We start from the raw sequence: 10200 nt of genomic DNA, 5'->3' as shown, positions 1-10200 counted from the left end.
GACTTGGTATAATGTCCGATGACCTGCTGTTATATTTTAATAGACAGGAAGCCACGCATATACAACAGATACCATGGAACCAAAACCATCGTAACCAGAGTGATGACGGATCTCAAAGAAAAAGTAATCCGTCACAAAAATCATATAATTGTCCAAATGGAGTTCGTCCTTTTAACAAGGATCACAGACCCAAAATCTGCCGTTCACATCTATATTTTGCCGAACGTGCAAAATATTGCAAACCATGGTGTAAATGGCCAGACAAACGGAATGTGCAAATGCAACCCAGTTCTCGTCCTGCCTCCCCTGCTTTTAGTAAAACATCGGAAAACTAACCCGGCGAAGCGTGATAGCTTCCACATCTTCACCGCTTCTTGAAGTAGCCGCACAGTTAGGAGCTATAAAATTGAATTTTGTTGTGGATACGGGAGCTGCAATATCTGTAATCCCAAGAAAATATATAAGCGGTATAGTTATATACCCAACAAACATCTCAATTGTGTCAGCTAACGGTCAGAACATTGAATGTTCCGGTCAAGCAGTATTAAACCTGGCACTTCATAACTTGAGGCGTGATTTCACTTGGACCTTTCTCATTGCAGAAACTACCAGACCTCTCCTAGGTTATGATTTTCTGAATCATTTTGGATTAATAGTTGATTGCACAAATAACAAATTGATTGATCAAACAACCAAAAGATATTCAAACGCACAGCCATCACCAATACTTATGAACATTGCTTTATGCTCGGATAACGTTGCCGACACAACAGTTCACACAATTTCGCAAAAATAGCCCAACTTAATTTCTCCACATCGCGATTCCAATGCAACAAAATCTAAAGTGTTTCATAGAATTGAAACTGGCAGTAACCCTCCATCTTTCTCTAAAACGAGGCAGTTATCAGCCCAGAAATACAACATAGCAAAAGAGGAATTCAGGAAACTTCAGAATGCCGGAATTATATCCCCCTCTAAATCAGAGTGGAGTTCGGCCTTGCACATGGTGAATAAATCTGATGGGACTTATAGACCTGTAGGTGACTACAGGTTACTAAACACTATAACAAAACCCGATCGATACCAAGTGCCAAACATAAATTCCTTGTCATCAAAACTGCACGGTAAGAAAGTTTTTTCAAAAATTGATTTATCTTCTGCTTATCACCAAGTACCAGTCCATCCAGATGATGTATGCAAAACAGCCATCACAACACCCTTCGGTTTATATGAGTATAATTACATGCCTTTCGGTTTGCGGAACGCATCTAGTACTTTCCAAAGGATGATGGACAATATTTTCCGCGACATCGATTGTATTTTTATATACATCGATGATATTCTTATTTTCTCAAATAGTGAAGAAGAGCATTCCAAACACCTCGATACTGTTTTACAGAAACTCAGTGAGTACGACCTTAAAATTTCCCTTTCTAAATGTATTTTCAATGTTTTTCAACTTGAATTTTTGGGATTTCACATATCTGTTGATGGTCTTAAGCCAAGTGACAAGAAAATCCGCGAATTAAATGAATTTCCTCAACCAAACGATTCAAAATCACTGCGTCGATTCCTTGGCATGGCAAATTTTTACAGAAAATTAGTTCCAAATTTCAGTGAAATCAGTTTACCACTCACCGAGTGTATTCGGTTGAATCAAAAATCTAAGAAAATAGATTTTACAAAGGAGGAAGTTGAATCCTTTGAAAAGATAAAAACAAGTTTATCAGGTGTAACCGCTCTACCTTATCCCGATTCAAAAGCTACTAATTATCAGCTTGTTACGGACAGTTCCAGTTACGCTGTTGGAGCAGCACTTCATCAAATGATTGACAATCAACCAATTCCTATTGGATTCTTTTCAAAAAAGTTATCACAAACTCAACAAAAATATTCTACCTTTGACAGAGAATTGCTAGCTGCTTATTTAGCAGTCTTGTATTTTAAACATCAGGTAGAAGGCAGAAACTTGTTGTTATTAACAGATCATAAACCGCTCTGCAGCGCCTTTAAAAGCCAAACACCTTTAAAATCCGATAGACAACAGCGTCACCTTTGTTTCTTGAGTGAATATGTGACTGATATTTCACACATAAAAGGTTCACAGAACATTGTAGCTGATTGCTTATCGCGACCAGCGTATGCAATCACAATTGATATTTGTGACTTACAGGAGATGGCCAATCACCAAACCACTGATGAAGAAACAAAAACTCTATGTGATCAACTAAAGCCGTATCAGATTAATGAACATAATACAATCCTATGTGACGTGTCTTTACCTTTTCCACGACCTTTTGTCACACAAAAGCTCCGGAAATCTGTTTTTGACAGTTTACACAACTTGTCACACCCTGGAATTGCTGCTTCAACTAAAATGATAACTTCCAGATATTTTTGGCCCAAAATGGCCAAGTCAATAAAGGAATGGTGCAAGGAATGTCAGCATTGCCAACAAGCAAAGATAAACAAACACACAAAAAGTGACGTGCATCCATTTGAATTGCCATCCAGCAGATTTCAAACTGTACACATTGACATTGTTGGCCCTCTACCACCAGTCAAGAGCAAAACAGACCCGTATTTCTCTCCCTATCGTTATTTATTAACATGCATCGATAGAAATACGAGATGGGTAGAGGCTTGTCCATTGACCGAAATAACTGCAGCGTCAGTATCAACTGCTTTTGTTGATCTGTGGATATCGCGATTTGGTGTGCCCCTCCATGTCGTTACAGACAGAGGTAGCCAATTCGAGTCTGAGCTGTTCTCAGAACTGTCAAAAATTATAGGGTTTCACAGGCTGAGAACGACTTCGTACCATCCCCAAGCAAACGGAATGATCGAGCGAGCACACAGAACATTAAAGACAGCAATTATTGCCAGAAGAGAATCTTGGTTATCTGCTCTTCCTATAGTTCTTCTAGGTATCAGGATTACACCCAACGATTCCAATTATTCACCATTTACTGCAGTTACGGGTGCTAATGCACAGATACCTAGATTGTTAATCGATGCGTACGAGGATGCAAACATTGATATAACAGATGCTCACATAAAAGCTCTAGCTGAGGAGATGCGGAAATTTGACACAGACGGATTATCCAGTGGACACCTCCATTCTTTACCTACTGTGTACATTCCTAAGGATCTTCAAATTTGTGACAGCGTCTGGTTGAGAACAGACAGGATTCGAAAATCTATGGAAGCTCCATATACAGGTCCATTCCAAGTAGTACATCGTCATGGCAAATATTTTACTATTAAAATGTCTGATGATGTACACAGTAACGTTTCCATAGATAGATTGAAGCCTGCATATTCTTCAACAACGTCAAAAGATTTTGTTCCACCCCTTCCAGTATCTGACACTTTTGTATCTTCCTCTGATACAGAGGTTGAAAAGAAACAAACTAAATCAAAGTCCGGAAGAACCATCAGGTGGAAGAAGGACAACACATATTTTTATTATTAAAAATAAAAATGATGTAAAAATTTTCTAAAAAAAAAAAAAAAAAAAAAAAAAATTTTTTTTTCCCAACCTACATTTACATGTAAATATACTACCAAACTTTCCTTCACAAAAAAAAAACCCAAAGCTATTTATCATGAACGATGAACCTTTAAACTCCGTTTACTGGGCGGAAAATTATATATGGTGAGCTACGATGTTCACTCTTTCGCTGCCGGAAATTCAAGTGCCCCGAGACGTTTTCTGCGCAAGCGGCTAGAGGCGCCCTTTTTCTTTTTACTGAATTGCTCTGGAGGTTCAATGTTTTGATTTTTTTTTTTACCAATCAGAGAGTTTTCCGGGCTGTCGGAAATTACATGTCTGGGAGCCGGTGAAAATCTTTAAAAACCTCTGTATTTTCCAAAAAAAGTGCAGTTAACAAAATTCAGAGATAGTGTTGAAAGATATATATATATCACTACCGTCTGCAGCTAAAAACTAACGCGACAACACTGTGAACGTAGCAGGCGAGTCGGCTGATAAAACAATGTGGGCGAACACACAGACACAGTAACTAACTTTTGTATTCCCCCTTCTACTATCGCATGCTCATTTTTAATTAATTTTATGTAAACAATTATTTTAAAACTTCCTTAATCTCAACTAATTCCCCCCTTTTGTTCACTCATGAATGAACTATTATTTTCATTGAAATATTTCCTAAAAGTAATAAATCTTTTTTTATAAATTGAGAGTTAACTGTATTTGTTTTGTTGATATATTTTCTACGAAAGAACATCGTAAATTCGACTCTCTGTCTTGCTCTCTTTACTTCTTTTCCCCACAATAATAGTAAAATTAATTAATAAATAATAAACAAATGTAAGAAACTTTGGAAAAGGCCAAACATTTCTAATTAAAAAATTATGGATGTATATATGTTATCTTTCACTTTCTTTACTTACTTTTTTTTTTCAGAGTTTTTTTTTTCCGTAAGTAATTAATTTCTAGTTCAACATTTTTGTTATTTATTTTCTACTTCGGTAATAGTTTAAAATACTGATCCCCCCTCCTCATTCTAATAACAAGTGCCCGAAAAAATGGCGTCTTCATTCTCGGCGATGAACTGTAGAAGTACTTTTTTCTTTGTTTTTTTTTTTTTTAATGAAAATGACACATCGTGAATTGTAAAAAATAATTATATATATACATATATATATATATATATATATATATATATATATATATATATATATATATATATATATATATATATATATATATATATATTACATGAACATTACGAAAAAAAAAAGCCCTTGAAGTCCGTAATAATGAATTAGTGGGTTTGTATTACTGTACACCTTTTCTCCACGTTAAAAAACGACCCTGGTGTCTAACTCTGTCCCGTGGGGAGGCATAGTAAATAGGTACTGTACACAGAGATTAGAAAAAGTTATCAAAAAACAAATATATAACAAATAAATGTTATCAAAGGCAAGATAAGTTACGTTTCTACCAAACTGGATATATTTTTTGTGTTTTTATTCAATGTAACATGTTTATTCAGCTCGAAAAGCATACAGTGTTTACCGATGTATTGGAAAATTCAAAATGGCGCTCAACTCTCTCTTTAACACGGTAAGTTCGGGAAAAGGTGATATAAATAATAAACTAGACAAAATACTGTTAGAAATTCGCTCAATATATGACATAAGTCTCTCTCTTTCTTCACGATTACCTTAAATATTAGGTAGTCTTGCAGTTAAGTCCCGGCAAAGTTCGACAACTCTAGAAGGGTCACATCGGTATTTTACACCGTCAAATCACGAATATTACGAATTATTAGTTTTAAAATAAAATTTAAAAAAAATGAAATTAATATAAAAAAATATTTTAATATTGGAAATAAGCAGTTGATTAAATAAAGTAAACGAACAAAATATACATTTTTAGGCAAGACTGTTGTTAGGTGGAAAAATAATCTCGAAACCTTTACCACATAAAAGGAACTAATTTCCCCAATCACCGGTACGTTACCATGCCAATAATATATAAACAATAATATAGGTATTTCAGAAGTTGTTTTTGAAAACAACTTCAAAAAAAAAAATTCTATTTATATGGCTTTTAATTAAAATAAAGGTTTTCGTAGGTTACAATTATGAAACGTTCTATTCACATTTAAATGTTTTATATGTTTCGTGTTGTTGTTTTTTTAACTGTACACAATGAATACCTTTTTTAATAATAAAGAATACATAAATAGAAATAATAAATTATCAGGCTTTTTTTAAGTTTAAGTTTTAATTTTTTTTTAAATTTTTAATTAAAAATTGAATCATGTGATTATTATTACATCACGTGAGTAGTTATAAACAATACAAATTAATATTAAACGCGCGTAATCTCTTGCAATTTATTATTTTTTCAACTAAACTACAGTCTTGCCCATCTTTATATATTTATAACTATTTATTTAACAGAAAAATAAGGTAAATGTTTCGTTTAGGTCCACCTCCTGGATACGTACATTTTTTTTTGTGTGTGTGTGGGGGGGGGCATTGTCAATATCATAAAAGTGGATCATTCTCGAGGATGGGGGGGGAGTACTTGTTTTTTTTCCTTCGTGTAAAATTCTGATTGCTTAGGGCGCGCGCGCATGCGCGTAAAAAAAATGGCCGCCAGAATTACCGTGCATAATGCATTTTTTCTATCTTGATAACTACTTATCTCTGCAACATTTCAATGCGATTTTCGTATTCAGCATAGTCGAAAACCTTTAAATGTCGTCATTTTAAAGAAAACTGTGGAGGTGGAGTCCATTTACCAAAAAAAAAAACAACTTTGAAAATTAAACATTTCTTAAAAAGTGTTTTGTTGTCTTATGCTTTTAATAATTCGTGGAAATGTCCTTTCTCACGCCGTCTCCACAACTCTTCCATTATCTGTAAATGGAACAAATTTTCATATTTTTTTTCATGTTAATCATATATTTTATATTAATCATATATTTTATATTAATTACATATTTTTTAAACTTTAATAATTTTTATTTTTATTTTAAAACTGATAATTGGTAATATTCGTGATTTGATGGTATGAAATGCTGAAATACTGATGTGACCCTTCTAGAGTTGTCGAACTTTGCCGGGACTTAACTGCAATACTGCCTAATATTTAATTACGGTTATTTTTTTTTTTTTTACTTACAATCCATTAAATAAAAAAAAATTGTTTCTGTCATCCTTTATAACAGATGTGAATAAAAAAAAGACGATCTTGTACTGTAGGCCGTCAGCACACGACGACTCGGCCCTTCGAGGAGGAGGGGGACACCTAGTTATTTACACCGGTCGAAACGAAACGCAAATTCACGGTTGGCTTTTGTACTGTAGGCCGTCAGCACACGACGACTCGGCCCTTCGAGGAGGGGGGGGGCACCTAGTTATGCCATGACATGGTCGATAATTTCGGTTTTCATGTTTTTTTTAAAGTACAACTTAAAACAAAAAATAACGTAATACTAAATAGTAAAAGTAAAAAAAAATGTGAAATTTTCAAACAAAAAAAGTAAAAAAAATTGAAATTCTATTTAAATTTAATAAAATTTAATAAAACAAAAAAAAACTTTCAAACAAAAAACCCAAAAAAACAACTTACGCAAAAACTTTACCGTAATAAAAAAAACAAAAAACTTTCAAACAAAAATTATAAACAAAATACGATTTAATTACAAACAAAAATGAAAATTATCTGTACACTAAAAACGTATTTCTTCTGTAAATTTCAAACAAAAATGAAAACTATCTTGATAATAAAAAAGGCTTTCTCGCGTAAACAGCGTGTCACATTTACCGGTGTACATAACTAGGTGTCCCCCCCCCCCTCCTCGAAGGGCCGAGTCGTCGTGTGCTGACGACGGTCTACAGTACAAGATCGCCAAAAAAAAAATATGAATCTCCAATTTTAAAAACGTTTCGGGTTTGTATTACTGTACATATTATTACATGTATTACATAGATGTGAAAAAGTGGTCAAAAAATAAAATATACAACAAAGAAATATTAACAGCAGCTATAAAAGTTATTTTGCAACCTACCTGAATCATTTATTAGTGTTTTTAAGTAGTTTTAAATGCTCTTTATTTCATACCAAATATTAACTTTTTACGAGTCGTAAGAATTCAAGATGGCCAAAATTACTACCCCCCTTCTTCTTCGAAGAGAGAAGCCTCGTTTTCAAATTATAGTTCGCGCATATTTTGGGGGGAGGAGCTTGCCTCGTTTTCAGCACGTGTCTCTGCGGACATATGTCTCTGCGGACATTTTGCGTTTCCATTTTTTTTGTTTCCATTTTTTAGAAGTTCCGTCCTCATAATGAAAGTATTTGTAAACATTACATTTAATTTAGATATTTATTGCGCACAAATACTTTTTAGTTTTTTTCTTGGAGGGGGAGGATAACATATAAAGTGGTCAAAACGGTAAATATTTTTTTAAGTTTACATTTTTAAGAAGTTTTGGTACTAGTGCAGAGAGTGACCTGGACGTAAATAACAACGTTATTATTTTAAAAGCCATTCTTAACATGGGGAGGGGAGGGTGTTTTGTACCTATTCTATGCTTTAACCTTACAATTGAATAAAAAAAACACACCATAAAACTTTAATTAAACTTGGAAATACGATTTGACACGGTAAGTTTGGGAAAAAGGAATTATAAATAAAAAAAAAACTAGACAAAATACGGTTAAAAACTCGCTCAATATATGTTTCCGTGACATAGGTTGACATGTATTCAGTGGGTTTTTAACAGTATTTTGCATATTTTTTATTTTCAACTCCTTTTCCCAAACTTACCGTGTTAAAGAGAGAGTCGGTCGCCATTCTCAATTTTCCAATACATCGATAAACATTGTATGTTTTTCGAGCTGAATAAACATGTTACATTAAATAAAAACACTAAAAACATATCCAGTTAGGTAGAAAAGGAACTTATCTTGGCTTTGATGACATTTATTTAAAAACAATTTGCGCTTGAGCCATTTTTTTTTCAGAAATTTTCAGCACATCACTGCACATCAGGGATTTTCGGGTGTGCTGAAAACGAATATCACATTTTCACGATATTGCAAACATACTTTTCTGCATGTTTCATCCAGTAATATACGCTTTTCGGAAACTTAAATTTTAAATCATACACTTTTCCGAAACTTCTTTTAAATTTATATCCATCGATTCCTGAAACTGTATTTTTCTGAAACCTAACGACTTCCAATTTCTGAAAAAAAAAAAAAAAATGGCTCAAGCGCAAATTGTTTTTAAATAAATGTTATCAAAGCCAAGATAAGTTACTTTTATACGGACCAGAACGTTGATGATGCAAAGATAGAGGCTTGGTTTAGATGCATTACAAGTAACCAGCCACCCCTTTCCTTAGTGTACTGCATACTCAAAATCAGAGGAGAGAGAATCAGAGAGAACTTTGTCATTTATTGCCTTTGATGTGTTGCCATAGATGGTAGTGTCGTCAACATAAATGTCTATGAATGATCTAAGGATGTGTTTTCAGAGATCATTGATGTAGATCAAGAAGAGAGTTGGGCCTAGGATGGAACTCTGAGAGACTCCAGCATTAATACTGATAACTTCTGATTTCTGCCCATCAACCACTACTCGTATGAACCTACCAGAGAGAAATGATTTAATAATTGAGAAGAGATTTCCAGGTATTCCATAGCTAGAAATCTTATGAAGTAGACCTTTATGCCATACCCTATAAAATGCCTTTGATATGTCAAGAGTAATTGCCCTAGAAAGGAAGCGTTTGTTGAGAGATTCGGAAATCCTATGTGATATCTCTATGCAATCTTCAGGTGACGGGAAAAGTAAATTCCATGGATGCATTTTGCACTTTATTATTTTTGTACTTTATTATTTTTGCACTTTATTATTTTTGTACTTTATTATTTTTGCACTTTATTATTTTTGTACTTTATTATTTTTGCACTTTATTATTTTTGTACTTTATTATTTTTGTACTTTATTATTTTTGCACTTTATTATTTTTGTACGTCTAATTTCAGTTGTTGCGATAAGTTTTAAAACCAAGTCACTCGTTGAATTGAAGACTTTTTTGGTTTTGTCACAAAAACATGTATCGTTATTTTGGATATAAGTTGAAGTTTTGGTAGGTCTATCAAGAGTTCTTTGTCTGCTACCAGGTACTGAAAGTTTTCGGCCTTTTCAAGGAATTCATTAATGTCAGTAATCATTTTCAGGGGTTTGCTCAAGTTAGTTGGAAGGGGTTACATCTCCCCTGTCCTTGTGATCATTTCTGGTTCTTGGTGGCCCTATAGCTGCCATGGCCAGAAACTCAAAGTTTCAATTTAAAAATACGCAGAGAAAAAAATAAATAAATAAAACAGTGTAGAGAAAAAAAAATCCAACATCACAAAAATAACAATAAAAAACAATTGAAAAAAAGCAAACTGTAAAAAAAAATAATACCATAATAAAAAAATCTGAGTGTTGTGAACAATAGCAATATTTTTAAATCGTCCCCAAATGACTTATCACCTTGTTTTTTTTTTTTTTTACGTTGGCCAAAGCTAAATCATTTCGGGTAAGATGGATGTAGCTCATCAGTAGACTTGATTTGCACTTCAAAGGTCCCGGGTTTGTTTTTTGCCGCAGGTAGGCCTGATTCATTTAATCGGATGCTGAAGTTTCAATGTCCTGATTTTTC

The sequence above is a fragment of the Euprymna scolopes genome, chromosome 19 (assembly GCF_053919585.1).
Source record: "Euprymna scolopes isolate OS-2025 chromosome 19, ASM5391958v1, whole genome shotgun sequence".
Taxonomy (NCBI): Eukaryota; Metazoa; Mollusca; class Cephalopoda; order Sepiida; family Sepiolidae; genus Euprymna; species Euprymna scolopes.
The sequence above is the reverse complement of the archived record's forward strand: the minus strand, read 5'-3'. Positions refer to the sequence as shown.